Genomic DNA, 19,222 nt, shown 5'->3' on the forward strand with positions numbered 1-19,222 from the left:
ACCCATGTTACATAGAGGACATATTTATTTTTGAAGTCAAGACCTCTCATATAGTTCTCAGACTTTCTCTCTAGAAAATGGGGAGAAATAAAAAATATTGTGATATACAGAGAATCATCAGTCTTAAGATCAGTGCACATTTTCTTTTCCTGATAGAATTGAACCTGAGAGACATAGGTAAAAAGAATAACCAAGTAAGTTCATCTTTGTCCTAGACTTATTAACCGAGATTTAGATCCTCTCATTACGGTGTCCACATTATCACTTAAAGTGATAAACTGTAGAATTTAGTGACTCTGAAAGAGCTATACAATTCTGAATTTGCCCAATTTGTAGAATGAAATTATCACTAGCAGTAAGAGACTCTGTTCCATTCACTAAATCATACAAATACAAATTACTAATTGACACTCAAATAAAATAGTATTTTATCATCTTTATTGGTTAATTAGAGATTAAATGAGTATTTATACACTTATCCTTAAGGAAGTGTCATTGACTTAATACCATAAAGTAAGATATTCATAGTTCTATAGATAAATACAGTGGGATTATATACATAATCATAACTTGTACTTATATATAACCTGTAAAAAATACTTTTACAGTTAAAAATCAAAGATGTGATGAAGCAATTCTGAGAGATTCATTTGATAGTTAGCCTACAAAACTATCTAAAGACATATGATTAATAACTTAGTTTCCTTTCTTCAGGAAATAAAATACTGTATTAATAGGCATGTGTCTAAGTCATTTTGACTGGAATATTATGCTGATAAAATAAACCAAATTAAAAAGATAATATGAGTATAGCTTTAAAATAAACTGTGAAAAGTGGCATCAATGCAAAAACAGTATTTTATGATATATTTAAGATGCAGTTACTTCCTTATTCCTATCATGACCATATATGCATTTAATTCCATACATACATCAGGCCTTCACTCTGCTTTCTTGGGTGCCACACCTAAGCTTTTGAGTGATGCTTGCGCTAAACCCTTGATCATGTAGGCTAGTTCTAGGACAAAGTAATCGTCTCAAGTTGCAGTAAAATCCTTATTGCCCCTTGAAAGCCATTCTGTTTTTCCTACATCTAAATACTCTACCTATTTACTCATTAGTCAAAATCTTCTCTATTCCCTTTAAGTTATCCATCCATCCCACTTCATTTGCACACCATTAGATGGCCTTATCTCTTGCCCATTAAGTGTAAACTATTTCCAAGTATTAACCTTTTCTACAAATTTATGTGCATGTGTACACATTCTTACTATTGACTCTTTAGTCTCAGATATGTTAGATTATCTTCCTGTTAAACAAACAGCTCCTAATCCTAAGATCTGATGCTCACCTCCTGTTATCACAAGCAGAAATTTGACTTGTATAGTTATTTTGTCTTTCTCCTATGTCTTCAACTTCTCCTTGTCCAGTAACTTTTTCATTCCCTTAGATACACAGATACCTTCTAATTCACAAGTTTTCCCCATGATTTGATCCTTATTTCCCCCATCTTCTCTCATTGCTGCTCCAACTATGCCTATTATTTCAAAAAGAAATGTTCAAAGACAAAATGTTTTGGAAAAAAAATAATATACATACAAAATGGAATATATTATATACATATGTTTATGTAAACATTGTTCAATGAAGAAATCAATGGAATGGAAGATAGCAAGTACTACAAATTATGATTTAAGCAAAATTCTGAAATAAAAGATTACATATAGTGTATATTTACACAGTATCCCATAATTGGATAAAACTTACCCAGAAGGTCAATAGTGAAAAACATGGTGATACAATTTTTGAATTTTAAAATCAACTTTTCTTTGGCCTCCAGCAAAAATATCAAGTCAAATATAAAGGAGCAAAAAATAAATAATTGTCATAAATTTTGGCAACATCCTTTTATGCCAAAAGATAATACAGTAACTTTTAAAAGACATTCAAGGAGCCAACGATTTTATATTTATCAACAATATAAAAGTTCCAAATAGTCTCTAATAATGACACTTGAGTCTTATAAAGATTCAAGAAGTCAAGGAATAATGAGTTATTCTGAAAAATGTAAAATGGAATTTGACTGTAATAATCAGAAAAACAGAGATATATCAACATAAAAATGAAGGTTACAAAATAAATACATATTTACTTACAGAACTACCAAAAAATTGCATGATTTTTGAAACAGAGTTGGCTCTAAGGATAGTCTCAAGTATACAGATGAATAATAGGCACTAAAATATTTATCTTTGATGTTACCCTTTGCAAAAACAAAACAATAAAAAACTGTAGTTAGAGAAAAGTACATTTTTTTTTTTTTATCCAAAACACACAACTCCGGCAAATCTAGTACTTATTTTAGAACAATTTAAAATCTCTGGTAGTTTATAATCACTTGCCACACAATTATCCACCTTAAACTCTTTATCTCTCAAAATGTTTAAGCTACTGATTTGTAAGACAAATCAATATATTTCCTCCAATAAGTTATTATTAAATGAGACCTAAGATTTAATATTTGTTTTTTGACTGTTCAATAAATTTGAGAAAGGGTGACAAAATATGCAAAATTTTTAACATTTTATTATTTCTCTTGTACAAAATTATCATCTTCATTATTTCTGGACTGCTTCAATTGTAATCAGCAGCCACCATATTTACAGCAACAAAATTAGTGCTTTATTTCTTAATGCAATTGAGTAGCTATGCTATTAAAGGTAATTGTTTGTAGTCTATTGAAACATTAAATATAACTTGCAGGTCACACCAAAATAAAGAAAAACCTGTTTTCATCATACTTATTGGTTATTAGAATATTTCTCTAAAATTTAAATTGAACTTCAAAATACAATTTAAAATAATTCTTCTTATTATGATTATTATAAGTTTATTTTATTATTTAAAAGTAAAGCAATTATCCTCTAGTTAAAAACAGAAAAACTATGGCTAACTGCATTAAAAATCACTAAAAACATAGTGCTGTGAAATGTAATCACTTTCATACTTTAGTTATTTTACACACACACACACACTCAAATAAGTGCATGTAAAAACTGGTGAAATAGAAGTAAGGTCTACGCCGCTGTTAATTGCATTGTACCGGTATGAATTTTCTGGTTTTTGTTGTTCGGTTGCCCAGTCGTGTCTGACTCTGAGACATCAGGGACTGCAGCACGCCGGGCCTCCTTGTCCCTCACCATCTCTTGGAGTTTGCCCAAGTTTAGGTCCATTGCATCGGTGATGCCATCCAGCGATCTCATCCTCTGACACCCTCTTCTCCTTCTGCGCTCAATGTTTCCCAGGATCAGGGACTTTTCTAGTGAGTCGGCTGTTCACATCATATGACCAAAATATTGGAGCTTCAGCATCAGTCCTTCCAGTGAGTATTCAGGGTTGATTTCTCTAAAGATTGACTGGTTTGATCTCCTTGCTATCCAAGGGACTCTCAGGAGTCTTCTCCAGCATCATAGTTCAAATTCATCAATTTTTTTGGTGTTCTGTCTTTTTTGTGGTCCAGCTTTCACAACCATAGGTGACCATTGGGAAAACCACAGCTTTGACTATACAGACCTTTGTTGGCAGAGTAATGCCCCTGCTTTTCAACACACTGTCTAGGTTTGTCATAGCTTGCCTACCATGAAGCAATCATCTTCTGATTTCATTGCTGCCCTTAACCATCCACAATGATTTTAGAGCCCAAGAAGAAGATATGTCTCTGCTTCCACGTTGTCTCCTTCTATTTGCCATGAAGTAATGGGGGCGGATGCCATAATCTTATTATTATTATTTAATATTTAGCTTTAAGCCTGTTTTTTCACTCTCTACCTCATCAAGAGGCTGTTTAGTTCCTCTTTCCTTTTTGCCATTAGAGTGATATCATCCACATATTTGAGGTTGTTTACGTTTCTCCTGCCTAGCTTGATACCACTTATAACTCAACTAGCCTGGTTTTGGTACTATACAATAATTAGGTAAGATATTATCTTTAGTGGAAAGTATATAAACGGTGAAAGACACCTCTTTGTACCATTTAACAGCTTCTCTGGGTCTATAATTGTGCCAAAATTAAAAGTTAAAAAGTAAACTAAAAGTTTACTATAATTATCATAGCTAGCTAAGTTACAAAAAAAAAAGTTTGAAAAAGTACAATGTTCCCTTTGGGACATAGCAAGTCATTCATTTTAACTGTCAATTTTCCCACAAAATCTTTTTGAACAATAAAGAATAACTAAATTCTTGGAGTGGGGCACTGTTTTCACCCAAGGGCAGTCGTATTGAAATTTGACTCTTCGCAGGTAAAGTTGACTTAGCATCAGCGAATCCAGCAGTTTGAAGCTCTTTTTGCAGCAGGAACACTTGAATCTGACGCAGCAGTGTACCTTGACGCCAGAGGCTCCACAGACCAGAGAACAGTCCTTCGGTGACCTGCAGACTCACCTCCATGAGCTGATGACACGGCTGGAAGATCAGCAGAGGAAAGGCATTTCCGGGAGGGCACCGTCTGCTCCCTCCCCTGCCCCTTGTTCTTGTCTTAACTTTAAGTGTCAAAATGAGAGGGCAGGTGGTCTGGTTTCACTAGAGTGATCCTGATCCATCAGTTCAGGTCAAGGCGATAGGGTTCTTCCGTGCGGTGATTGTTGTGATTGACTCCCAGGAAATGTCAGTGAGAAGAATGCCCTGTGGTACTATCCAGAGTAGTGTCCTGTGCAAACGTGTGCCTCCGTAGGCAAAGCATCTTCACAGGAAACTGTCACTGTCATGGGCTGTTAAGATTAGGCAGGGAGAACAGTTCCTTTCATCTGGTTACTATTGGGGATGTATCCAGTTTTGGGGGCTGCAGAGGACTCTTTAGCCAGCCACACCCTGAGATAGGTGTCCACCGGCACCTCTCTAATGCCTGGATTTTGACCACCTGTCCATGCCCCGGCAGGTACTGAACAGGGTTCTTTCTCTTTTTTTAAATAATAATTTCTCTTGTGAAAATAAAAAAAGAAATGTATACATTTTAATATCTTACACAAAATAACATCATCACATAAAAAATAACTGAAAATTTAACAGACTGGTATGACAAAATCTTACACGGAGCAATTTTTTAAAGACAACTTGTTTTGCCCATCTAAATTTAGGAAAAGTTTATATATATATTTATATATATATATATCATAAGATAATATGAGCTAAATAATTAATTTTCTTAATCTATTGGGAAATTTAATATTATTTCATAATATATTGCATTTCTTTAATGTTCTATGTGTTTTGTAGCTTTAAACTATTAATTTGATTTTATCTTCCAGTTTAACAAAGGAAAAACACCTTATTTGGTTTGACAAATTTATAAATAGAAGATATAAATCTGAAATATTTAATATTTTTAATTTTCCTTGTGCTTAAAAAGTATTTACTATATTCTAAAAAGTGATCTATCTATTGAGAGAGAAATCAATCTTATCATTTTTTGACTTCTGATGATGTAAGTTTTTGTTTTTCTGAATACCAGTATTCATTCATTCTTCCAATAGATCAGTTCTTTAGGAAGTAGATTTGTAAATATGATTTACAGGATGAATTTCAAAATATATAAATAGAAAGTAAAATATTATTTTGATTATACTATTTGTAATGTCCATTTCAATTCCTCAGTTGAGTTTCATTATGAGATTTAATGTGGTGTTACTATTGAATATAGTTCTTTACCTTACAAAACAATCAGTGTGTTTTGTTTCCAATTTCATTAACGATAAGCCTCTCAATTCAAATAGTCATTTAAGTACAATATAAAAATAATATTCAATTTATCTTATAACATGATCCCTATACTTAATTTTAATATTAATTGAGAGTGAATATTGGAATGCCAATCTTTGTGAATACTGGCACAAGTAATATCTATTGGCTATTAGATAATAAAGGGAAAGGGTGTAAACTGGTAATAACTTCTAATTTCTTATGAATGATATGAGTTAAGCACTCATATTGTGTTTCAATCACATAATCTCTATATATTTTCTCACCAAAGCACAATTGAGCTAGTAACACTTGTCCTGTCTAGATCATAAAGGATTAAATGTGAATGTGATAAGCTCAGAGACAAATTTAAAATTACTTTTATTTCAATTATATTCATGTGACAGAAGCTATGTGAGAATTTATAAAAGAAGAAATCACAAGAGGAAAACAATTGAACCTTCTAGATGCAAAGTACTGAGTAGGCATGATAAGTTTCTAAAAAGTTTGTACTTTAGAATAAGGACTAATTCACAAGTGGAGAAAAAAAAAAAAGCAATGCAATTAGAACCATTTCCTTAAATGGTTTAATTTACAACGTTTTTTTTTTTTTTAACTGACCGACATATCTTTATTGGCAGAAAAATCATAAGACCAATGAGGAAAAGAAATGATTGGTGCCCAAACCTCAAAAGAACAATGAGGTCTTAGATATAGAGAATAAACTCGTGGTTACCAGTAGGGAGAGAGAAGGGAGGAGGGGCAATATAGGGGTAGGAAAGTGAGAGGTACAAGCTATAAGTACAAAATAAACTACAAGGCTATATTGTGCAACATGGGAATATAGCCAATATTTTATAATAACTACAAATGGATATAATCTTTAAAAATCATGAATCACTATACATAATACAGCAACTATACTTTTTTTTTTAGCTTTTTTATTTTTATTTATTTTTTTTATTTTAATTGGAGGCTAATTACTTTACAATATTGTGGTGGTTTTGCCATACATTCACGTGAATCAGCCATGGTTGTACATGTGTTCCCCATTCTGACCCTCCCTCCCACCTCCCATCTCTTAGGGTCATCCCAGTGCACCAGCCCTGAGCACCCTGCCTCATGCATCAAAGCTGGACTGGCAATCTATTTCACATATTATAATATACATGTTTCAGTGCTATTCTCTCAAATCATTCCACCCTTGCCTTCTTCCACTGAGTCCAACAATCTGTTATCTGTGTCTCTTTTGCTGTGTCACATACAGGATTATAGTTACCATCTTTCTAAACTCCATATATATGCGTTAATATACTGTATTGGTGTTTTTCTTTCTGGCTTACTTCACTCTTTATAATAGGCTCCAGTTTCATCCACCTCATCAGAACAGATTCAAATGTATTCTTTTTAATAGCTGAGTAATATTCCATTGTGTATATGTACCACAGCTTTCTTATCCATTTGTCTGCCAATGGACATCTAGGTTCCTTCCATGTCCTGGCTATTGTAAACAGTGCTGCGATGAACAATGGGGTGCATGTGTCTCTTTCAGTTCTGGTTTCCTCAGTGTGTATGCCCAGCAGTAGGATTGCTGGGTCATATGACAGTTCTATTTCCAGCTTTTTAACGAATCTCCACACTGTTCTCCATAGTGCCTGTACTAGTTTGCATTCCCACCAACAGTGTAAGAGGGTTCCTTTTTCTCTGCACCCTCTCCAGCATTTATTGTTTGTAGACTTTTGGATAGCAGCCATTATGATCGGTGTGAGATACCTCATTGTGGTTTTGATTTGCATTTCTCTGATGAGTGATGTTGAGCATCTTTTCATGTGTTTGTTAGCCATCTGTATGTCTTCTTTGGAGAAATGTCTGTTTGGTTCTTTGGCCCACTTTTTGACTGGGTCGTTTATTTTTCTGGAATTGAGCTGCAGGAGTTGCTTGTATATTTTTGAGATTAATTGTTTGTCCATTGTTACGTTTGGTATTATTTTCTCCCATTCTGAAGGCTGTCGTTTCACCTTGCTTATAGTCTCCTTTGTTGTGCAGAAGCTTTTAATTTTAATTAGGTCCCATTTGTTTATTTTTGCTTTTATTTCCAATATTCTGGGAGGTGGGTCATAGAGAATCCTGCTGTGGTTTATGTCAGAGAGTGTTTTGCCTATGTTTTCCTCTAGGAGTTTTATAGTTTCTGGTCTTATGTTTAGATCTTTAATCCATTTTGAGTTTATTTTTGTGTATGGTGTTAGCAAGTGTTCTAGTTTCATTCTTTTACAAGTGGTTGACCAGTTTTCCCAGCACCACTTGTTAAAGAGATTGTCTTTTCTCCATTGTATATTCTTGTCTCCTTTGTCAAAGATAAGGTGTCCATAGGTGCATGGATTTATCTCTGGGCTTTCTATTTTGTTCCATTGATATATATTTCTATCTTTGTGCCAGTACCATACTGTCTTGTTGACTGTTGCTATGTAGTATAGCCTGGAGTCAGGTAGGTTGATTCCTCCAGTTCCATTCTTCTTTCTCAATATTGCTTTGGCTATTCGAGGTTTTTTGTAATTCCATACAAATTTTGAAATGATTTGTTCTAGCTCTCTTAAAAATACCATTGGTAGCTTGATAGGGATTGATTGAATCTATAGATTGCTTTGGGAAGTATACTCATTTTCACTATATTGATTCTTCCGATCCATGAACATGGTATATTTCTTCATCTATTTGTGTCATATTTGATTTCCTTCTTCAGTGTTTTATAGTTTTCTATATATAGGTCTTTTGTTTCTTTAGGTAGATTTATTCCTAAGTATTTTATTCTTTTCATTGCAATGGTGAATGGAATTGTTTCCTTAATTTCTCTGTTTTCTCGTTGTTAGTGTATAGGAATGCAAGGGATTTCTGTGTGTTAATTTTATATCCTGTAAATTTACTGTATTCATTAATTAGCTCTAGTAATTTTCTGGTGAAGTCTTTAGGGTTTTCTATGTAGAGGATCATGCCATCTGCAAACAGTGAGAGTTTTACTTCTTCTTTTCCAATCTGGATTCCTTTTATTTCTTTTTCTGCTCTGATTGCTGTGGCCAAAACTTTCAAAACCATGTTGAATAGTAGTGGTGAGAGTGGGCATCCTTGTCTTGTTCCTGATTTAGGGGAAATGCTTTCAATTTTTCACCATTGAGGATAATGTTTGCTATGGGTTTATCATACATGGCTTTTATTATGTTGAGGTATGTTCCTTCTATTCCTGCTCTCTGGAGGGTTTTTATCATAAATGGATGTTGAATTGTGTCAAAGGCATTCTCGGCATCTATTGAGATAATCATATTGTTTTATCTTTTAATTTGTTAATGAAGTGTATCACATTGATTGATTTATGAATATCGAAGAATCCTTGCATCCCTGAGATAAAGCCCACTTGGTCATGATGTATGATCTTTTTAAAATGTTGTTGGATTCTGTTTGCTAGAATTTTGTTAACGATTTTTGCACTTATGTTCATCAGTGATATTGGCCTGTAGTTTTCTTTTCTTTTCTTTTTTTTTCCTGTGGCATCTTTGTCTGGTTTTGGTATTAGGGTGATGGTGGCCTCATAAAAGGGGGTTTGAAAATTTACCTTCCTCTGCAATTTTCTGGAAGAGTTTGAGCAGGATAGGTGTTAGCTCTTCTCAATTTTTGATAGAACTCAGCTGTGAAGCCATCTGGTCCTGGGCTTTTGTTTGCTGGAAGATTTCTGATTACAATTTCAATTTCTGTCCTTGTGATGGGTCTATTAAGATTTTGTATTTCTTCCTGGTTCAGTTTTGGAAAGTCATACTTTTCTAAGAATTTGTCCATTTCTTCCAAGTTGTCCATTTTATTGGCATATAGTTGCTGATAGTAGTCTCTTATGATCCTTGGTATTTCTGTGTTGTCTGTTGTTATTTCTCCATTTTCATTTCTAATTTTGTTGATTTGATTCTTCTCCCTTTGTTTCTTGATGAGTCTGACTAACAGTTTGTCTATTTTATTTATCCTCTCGAAGAACCAGCTTTTAGCTTTATTGATTTTTGCTATGGTCTCTTTTGTTTCTTTTGCATTTATTTCTGCCCTAATTTTAAGATTTCTTTCCTTCTACTAACCCTGGGGTTCTTCATTTCTTCCTTTTTTAATTGCTTTAGGTTTAGAGTTCGGTTATTTATTTGATTTCTCTCCTGTTTCTTGAGGTAGGCTTGTATTGCTATGAACCTTCCCCTTAGCACTGCTTTTACTGAATCCCATAGATTTGGTGTTGTTGTGTTTTCATTTGTTTCTATGCATATTTTCATTTCTTTTTTTTATTTCTTCTGTGATTTGTTAGTTATTCAGAAGTGTGTTGTTGAACCTCCATATTTGTATTTTTCATAGTTTTTTTTTTTTTGTCGTTGGTATCTAATCTTAACACATTGTGATCAGAAAAGATGCTTGAAATGATTTCAATTTTTTTTTTTAATTTACCAAGACTAGATTTATGGCCCAGGATGTGATCTATCCTGGAGAAGGTTCTGTGTGCACTTGAAAAAATGGTGAAATTCATTGTTTTAGGGTGAAATGTCCTATAGATATCAATTAGGTTTAACTGGTCCATTGTATCATTTAAAGTTTGTGTTTCCTTGCTGATTTTCTGTTTAGTTGATCTATCCATAGGTGTGAGTGGGGTATTAAAGTCTCCCACTGTTGTTGTGTTATTGTTAATTTCCCCTTTCATACTTGGAGGAGAAGGGGAGGAGAGAGGATGAGATGGCTGGATGGCATCACTGACTCAATGTACATGAGTTTGAGCAAACTCTAGGAGTTGGCAATGGACAGGGAGGCCTGGCATGCTGCAGTCCATGGGATCACAAAGAGTCGGACATGACTGAGCAACTGAACTGAACTGACTGAAGCCTAAAACTGCTCTAAATAATTAGTTTTAATATATATATATTTTTTTAAATCAAACATCATTCTGTCAGAAAAGTTCATACTATATCATAAGAATGACCAATAAACAAGGATAATTTATTGTAATGTTTCTATGCATTTTTGTTTCTGTATACATAATAAGCCTACTGGAAATATGTATAATAAAAATCAAAATCCTATTTCTAACTTGTGCTTGTGGTTATAAACAATTATGCAGAAATTATAAGTGCAAATGCAAATTAAGACATGACAATACTATCACCTTCCTGATTAACATATTTTATAATGTTTAAAAATAGGGATACAATTTACAACAACATATTTACATTGGAAATGTTATTTCCTAGCCTACTTTTAATCATAAAATTAATTGCTAATATTTTCTACCAGTATTATATATATGGACATATACATATATAAAAACTCTCAAAAATTTTAGAATAACTACCTACTAATCTGTATAATTGATATATTGTGTTTATGCAACCAAACATCATATTAACCAAGTAAAATACTAATAAGCATTTGCAAATCTTTTTTACCCTAATCATAATACAAAGTACACTTAAGACTTGCATTACTGCTAATATATTTCCTCTGCCTTTGATAAATTTTTAAAGTGAATTAAGTGTCTCCATTGTTAGGTCTTCTATAATTTGGTTTGAATTTTGAAATATGTATTTTTAATTTGATTTTATCTACCGTCATAGAAATTTTGCCAGTAAGTATTGAAATAATATAACAGGTAATGATGTGTGCTAAAATGTATAGTGATAATAATTTCTGTCCTGCTTCTCAGTCTATGAAATGTTTTGTATACATTATGTGATTTCATCGCTCATGTCATATTAAAAATTAGTTATTCCACAAGTTGATATGCTTATAAAGATTATGATTTTTATTTGTTAAAATAGGGAATATTTTCTGAGATTAGGATAAAAAGAAAGAAGCAACAATAGACTCACTGCCCTTTAAATCTGTTATCTGCCTCTGTACAACACAGAGTTTCTCAAAGAAGAAACTACAATATATGTTAAAATAAAATGATCTTATTTAGAAAAGTTAAATGCAATATGTTATATAATGTAAAAATCATATATTATTTATTCCATTGTATGCTAAAGCCATAAAAATATAAGTTTCTATGCTTCAATTTACCTGAGAAGGAACAAAAAAAAATTTGTTTTGATCTCATCTTAAGGAAATAAGAAAATTTAGAGAAAATCTCAGTCGGGGATTTGAAGATAGGAATTAACAAAAGCAAGTTTGGCAAGTCTAGGAGAGTCAGCACGGCACTGTAAACCTAATGAACTAAGATTTGACAGGTAGGCTTGACGGGTAGGCGATAGGGGACAATGAATGGGAGCCTGAAAGATTTATCCCTTTCATTTAGTGAAGCATGACTGAAGATAATTTTTGTTTGTTCATTTTTGTATTATAATTGTTCTTATAACTCAGGGAAACATAAATCCACTTGGAAAACTTGAAGCATTTTCAGTTGTCTATAAACAGACCACCTTGTTAGGCACTGAGCATCATCACAAACAAGGTAATAGGATATTTTCACCTTCTTCTTACTTCATTAAATTTTTAAAGAAGGGAAAATAAAATGGAGATAATTATCCCTCACAATACAGCATTGTATAAGATGCTATATTATACATATATATACTATATATATATATATAGTATAAGATGCAAGAAAAGACTTGTGTGTATGCTCAGTCATGTCTGATTATTTCCAACCCCATGGACTGTCGGAGAAGGCAATGGCAACCCACTCCAGTTCTCTTGCCTGGAACTCCCATGGAGGGAGAAGCCTGGTGGGCTACAATCCATGGGGTCCCGAAGAGTCGGACACTACTGAGCGACTTCACTTTCACTTTTCACTTTCATGCATTGGAGAAGGAAATGGCAATCCATTCCAGCGTTCTTGCCTGGAGAATCCCAGGAACGGGGGAGCCTGGTGGGCTGCCGTCTACGGGGTCACATAGATTTAGACACGACTGAAGCGACTTAGTGGCTGCAGCATGGACTGTAGCCGTTCAGGCTCCTCTGTCAATGGGATATCCCAGGGGAAAATGCTGAAGTGAGTTGCCATTACCTCCTCCAGCTCGTCTTCCTGACTCAGGGATCAAACTCCTGTCTACTGTGTCTGCTGTATTAGCCGGCAGATCCTTTACTACTGTGTCACCTGGGAAGCCCAGGAGAAGATACAGATAAAGCATATTTACATTTTCATGCCTTGACCCATATTCATACATATGTGATGGGCTTAGTTACTTTTTCTGTTACTTTAACAGAGTGATTGTAAAGGGATTATTTTTCCCTCACATTGAGAAATTCTGGAGTGATTTCTATAGGAGCAGGAGCAATATCTACCCGCGGCCCCCCGCCCCAAGCACTGGAAACTATCATTAGTTTAACCAGTTTTAGAGGACTTTTTTTTCCTATTCCTTTTATCATTTCTACAAATGTCAAGAAAAAAGATATTTTAGCTTTTTCCCCATCAACTGAGTACTCAACACATTGTCATTACAACTGATGACACTGTGAATACCTTAAGAGCAAAGCTGAATAACAAATAACATCCAAGCATTCACATTTATTAAAATGATTCCATCAGTATTTTCTTCTTTATTTTACCAGAGAACTCCTTCTATTGTTCAGGAAAAAAAAAAAAAAAATCTGACAGGGTAGATAATAACAATCACATGCCAGTGCTCCAGAAAGTCACTTCTTTTAGCTTCTAAGAGAAAACCTGCCTTTCTAGAAAACAAAATGCTGTTGGTTTGTGTTCTTTGTACCTTGGAAGATAGGAATGCGCTTGCGATTTAGACCTCCGTAGTTGAGAGTTTATCTCAAGAGAAACAGTTTACAGGTGCTTTGACCGGGTGTGATTGCATTTGTGCATGTTTGCATGCCTTTTTATCTCATCGATTTTCCACAATTAGCCCCAGGATCCGTTTGACTTGTAAAAGTCCTGAACTAAAAAGTTCCTCTTGAAATAACAATATCTTTGTGTTTTTTCTCTTGTCTTAAAGACTAGATTATTCTCCACTACCATTCATTAAAGATTAATGAGCACTAATTAATTATTAATTACTGGGAGGAAAGATTACGTGCATTTGCCTTGGGCTTGACAAGCTGTCAAGGACTCCTGCCAAGGCTGCCAGACTCAGCAAGTTCCAGAGAAGGTGTGACACTGAAATTGAAAGTTCAGTGACATTGTTAAGAACTGGAGGAAAAGCATGCAAACAACGACAACAGAAAATGTCCCTTTAAGTTTCTCTTTGTAGAAGGATGACGGAGTTTTTTTCACTGCTTAGAAGCCACATTAACTGCATATCATGTAATAATTTCTTGCAATAGTGCCCCCCCCCCAAAAAAAGAGATTCCTAAAAGTAATAATCAAAGAAAGGATCATTAATTATCTTTATTTTAATAAATAAAACATTTGTAGTAAATGTTTCTGCAAATAAAAATAATGCATTTAAAGTTATATTTAAAAATTAAAAATCGCAAGCACACTGATGAGAAGTGTGTCTGAGACTCAGACTCAAGGATCGAGTGCATTACTCACACTTTAAAATTTAATTTCTGTATTCAAGATCTGCTCAACTGAATAGAAAATGAGGTATTCTGCTATTCTGAGTGTGCAGAGTTCAGCTTAACTAAAAGATATTTAATGGTAATAAAATGTGTATCTTTGATTTGAAAAAGACTATTTTGAACTATATTTAACAGCATTGTGAGGAAAACTGTACAGATGACAGCCAAGCACTGTAGTGCACTCTTGTTTATGTCACCTTAGCATAAGAGATGCTTCATTATTAATTGCAAATTTTTACCATTTAAAATATTTAACAAATCAATATTTCTAAAATAAGTTAATTCCTGTATTTACTCAATTCACTATGTAGTTGATAGGCTGTCTATTTTCTTATTCTCAAATAAAGATAGGGACAGATTAACATTTGAGCTTCCTTTACACAGGAAATGTCATTAAGAATATTTTAACATATTACAAGTGTTTTATGCTCATAGGCCATTGGTATTATAAAAAATGGGAAATAATGTTAAAAGTCCAAGGAAAACCAATCATAAGCAACTATGAATTTTCTCTAATAAGGTTTATCTGTTATATTTAAATGTTTATATAGCATATTACTTTTATTAATGTGGGCAAAATAAGCATATAGGCACAGTTTTTCAGGAGAAAAATTCAGATAAACTAACATAAGAATATTATGCCAATTTTTTGACCTCCCCATCAATTTCTAGAACAAACTCATCAAAACTTATTCTTACCAGTTTCTCCCATTAAAGTTGCACATTTAAGTTATGCTCCTGCAACACCATAGTTTTTTCCACCCTTGGAAAAGTATTTTCTATTATTCCATTATTTTTATATTTTAACTCTCCTTCTTATCCTGCCCTTATTTTGCTATATCATTATCCCATATAATAATGAATATAATTAAACCTTATAATGAGTTAGTATGAAAGATCTCATTTTCTGGGATCCTTACACATTGTGTCTTGTGTAGAAGTTAAAAGGCTGACTATTTTGAGCAAAACTGGCTTAACCAACTTCAACACACTGAAACAAAGAACAAACTCTTGAGATCCTGGCTGTGCCCTGACACTCCTGTTCCAGAACTGCTATAACCAAATGATGACATTTTTGTGGAGACAAGGAAATATGGGATGCTTTTCAGAATCTCTTGTATCAAAGGGTGATCATAACCTGTCTCTCTGATCTGGTTAAGGTCTCTTTGTCTTTCAAAATTAAGAACTGAGAAATCTATTCTTATATGCATTCTAATTGGGTACTGATAAGATCTGGACACCATCGGTAAAATTGAGAGTCTTAGGTACTGACATTAGTCTTTCAATTACTTACTGCACATGAGGCATTACATCCTTGTGTGTGAGAAAAACAGCTTAACTTTCTGAATGTCTGTGAAGGTTTTGCAAACTGACTTTATATAGAAGAGGATTTTCAAATTTCAGCACTATTGATATTTGGGGCCAGATAATTCTTTGTTAGGGAAGTTGTCTTGCACAATGGAACATATTTAATGGAATCTCTGACCTGTACCCACTAGATGACAGTAGTAACCTACCTGGCCACTCCTCAGTTCTGCTAATTTTTGCAACTAATACTTCTTCAGCCAAATATCCCTCAGAGGAGGATTTTAGGCAAAACAACCCCCAGTTGAAAAACATCAAAGTAGTATAATAGACTTGTAGCTTTACCACTGTGTTTACTGTAGCTTGTTTGAAGAATATTTCAAATTCTAGAGTCTGAGCACTGCAAATTTCCAGAGTGAATGAGAAATAAAACCTAAGAAATCTACAACTCCTTTATGACAAATGTGACAAATGGAGAAAATTTATGCAAAAACATTGGGAAACTATCCATTCTTTCTGTTTACAATTGTTTATTATCTTTTTCTTACAGGTGTAGTACACATGTACATTCTGTCTAGGTTGAAATTGCTGCCAGATCTCTGCTTGTCTATAAGAAGGAAAGATTTTACTAGTTTCTCAAGGAAGCAGAGTAATTAGCCAATTACAATGGGATATTTTTAATTGCAACCATATGTAACTGTGTACAGATTTGAGTGACATTTTTGGAAATTACTTATTCATTCAAATATGTCATTCTTGCATACTACAGAAACAAATTATCTTAAATTGAAAGATGATTCAATATAAAAAATAAAAAAAAATACAAATGAGTACCAAGATAGCAACTATAAGTAATAAAGTAGGACTATATTTCTGTAAAATATTTTTAATGATTAATAAATGAAGATTTATATATGGATACAAATGTAATGATGGATAGAAATGTAGTAATCTGGATACAATATGTAGTATGTTAAAACTGATGAATTGTGGGTGAATAAAACTTAATTGAAACGTTTGTTTAAAATCATACTAAATGTGTTTTTCTTGAATATTATCAGAATTTAAAATAAAGCATTGCGTGAACTTAATTTCATATAAGATTTTGAGATTATTTCCTAATGAAAACTCTAATTGTTTTGAACTTCCTGCTGGTTTCCTCCACTGATTTCATGGGTCAGAGAAATTATCAGTGTTTCCACAAAACATTTAAAGTCATTAGAATGTAAGTATATGCGTTCAGATAAACTGACTTACAAAAAGTCATTGTTTATATCAAACTGATTATTTCTGATTAACCACTTCAAGAGCTGTTTATGAAAAAATGTGTCATAGTTATTTTTGTGACAAACATATACGAGAATCATGTTGTACTAAAATGCAAACTTAAATACAATGTCCTAGATCCTTTAATTGCTTTAAGATCTTGTGTGGCTATTTGAAATGAGTTAATTAATAAATCATCCTTTGTTTGGTGAAAAACATTTAAGCTAACTTAAAGTCATAAAAAAAAGAATAAGAGATCAAGGAGAAGGATCTCCACTTGCTTTTTTAGATAGTACACGTATAAAAATGAGTGTCTTTCTTTGTACTATTAATATAAGGTCAATTTTATTTTGAAACTAACTTTGGAAGCTTTAAACAATATTGCCTTCTAGCCATATCTGTTTGCATGTATTTGTATATATAAATATACCTATAAATATACCCTTACATTTGTATACACTAATGTATGTATATTCTTACCATCTTCTGCTTGACCACATCCAATTTTCCCTGATTCATGGACCTAACATTCCAGGTTCTTATATAATAGGTGTCGGATTTTACTTCACCAGACACATCCACAACTGAGTGTTCTATCCACTTTGGCCCAGCCACTTCATTCATTCTAGGGCTATTGGCAATTCTCCTCCCTCTACCCCAGTAGCATACTGGGCACCTTCAGACCTGTGGGATTCATCTTTTGGTGTCATATATTTTTCGCCTTTTATACTGTTCATGAGGTGAACTGTATATGGGGGGTGTTTTGTCATTCCCTTCTCCAGTGGATCACGTTTTGTCTGAACTCTCTGCTATGACCCGTCCATCTCGGGTGGCCCTGCACAGCATGATTCATAGCTTCACTGAATTACACAAACCCTCTCACCATGAGAAGGCAGTAATCCAAGAAGGGGTACCTGAGTCAGTTGCCATGCCCTCCTCCAGGGGATCTTCCCAACCCAGGGATCAAACCCATGTCTCCCTCATTGCAGACAGATTCTTTACCATCTGAGTCACCAAGGGAGACCAAGAATACTGGAATGGGTAGTCTATCCCTTCTCCAGGGAAATTTCCTGACTCAGGACTCGAACTGGGCTCTCCTGCATTGCAGGCAGATCCTTTACCAGCTGAGGAACCAGGGAAGCTCCCTGGTATGTCAGCAAATCTGGAAGACACAGCAGTGGCCACAGGACTGGAAAAGATCAATCCTCATCCCAATCCCCAAGAAGGGTAGTACCAAAGAACGTGCTAACTATCAGACAATTGCACGAATCTCCCATGCTAGTAAGGCCATGCTTAAAATCTAGCATGCTAGGCTTCAGCATTATGTGGACCAAGAACTTCCAGATGTCCAAGCAGAGTTTAGAAAAGAAAGAGGAACTAGAGATTAAGTTGTCAACATTTGCTGGCTTATAGAGAAAGCAAGGGAATTTCAGGAAAACATCTATCTCTGTTTCATTGACTACACTAAAGCCTTTGACCATGGATTATGACAAACTGTGGAAAACTCTTAGAGAGATGAGAATACCAGACCATTATACCTGTCTTTTAAGAAACCTGTATGCAGGTAAAAAAAGCAACAGTTAGAACCCTGTATGGAACCCCTGTATGGAACAACTGATTGGTTCAAGACAGAGAAAGGAGTACAACAGATCTGTCTTCTGTCATCCTATTTATTTAACCTATACAACGAGCACATCATGAATTACAAGCTGGAATCAAGATAGGTGGGAGAAACATCAACAACCTCAGATATGAGGTTGATACCACTCTAATGGCAGAAAGCAAAGAGAACTAAAGAGCCTCTTGATGAGGGAGATGGAGTAGTGTTAAAAAGCCAGCTTCAGACTAAATATTAAAAACAAAAAAACAAAAACTAAGATCATGCCATTCAGCCCCATCACTGCATGCAAAGAGAAAGAGAAAAGGTGAAAGTAGGGACAGATTTCCTTTTCTTGGTCTCCAAAATCACTGTACAGTGACTGCAGCCACGAAATCAGGAGACTATTGCTTCTTGGAAGGAAAGTGATGACAAACCTAGACAGTGTTGAAAACCAGAGACATTTCTCTGCCAACGGAGGTCTGTAGAGTCAATACTATCGTCTTCCCAGTGATCATGTTTGGTTGTGACAGCTGGATCCTAAATAAGGCAGAGCACCAAAGAACTGATGCCTTCAAAACATTGGTATTGGAGAAGACTCCTGAAAGTCCCTTGGACAGTAAGGAGATTAAACCGGACAGTCTTAACAGAGAGCAACCCTGAATTTTCACTGGAAGGACTGATGCTGAAGCTGAAGCTCTGGTATGTTGGTCATCTGACATAAACAAGCAATTCATTGGAAAAGTCCCTGATGCTGGGAAAGACTGAGGACAGAAGGAGGAGAGGGCATCAGAGGAT

The sequence above is a fragment of the Giraffa tippelskirchi genome, chromosome 12 (genome assembly GCF_054371585.1).
Source record: "Giraffa tippelskirchi isolate mGirTip1 chromosome 12, T2T-mGirTip1v1.2.pri, whole genome shotgun sequence".
NCBI lineage: Eukaryota > Metazoa > Chordata > Mammalia > Artiodactyla > Giraffidae > Giraffa > Giraffa tippelskirchi.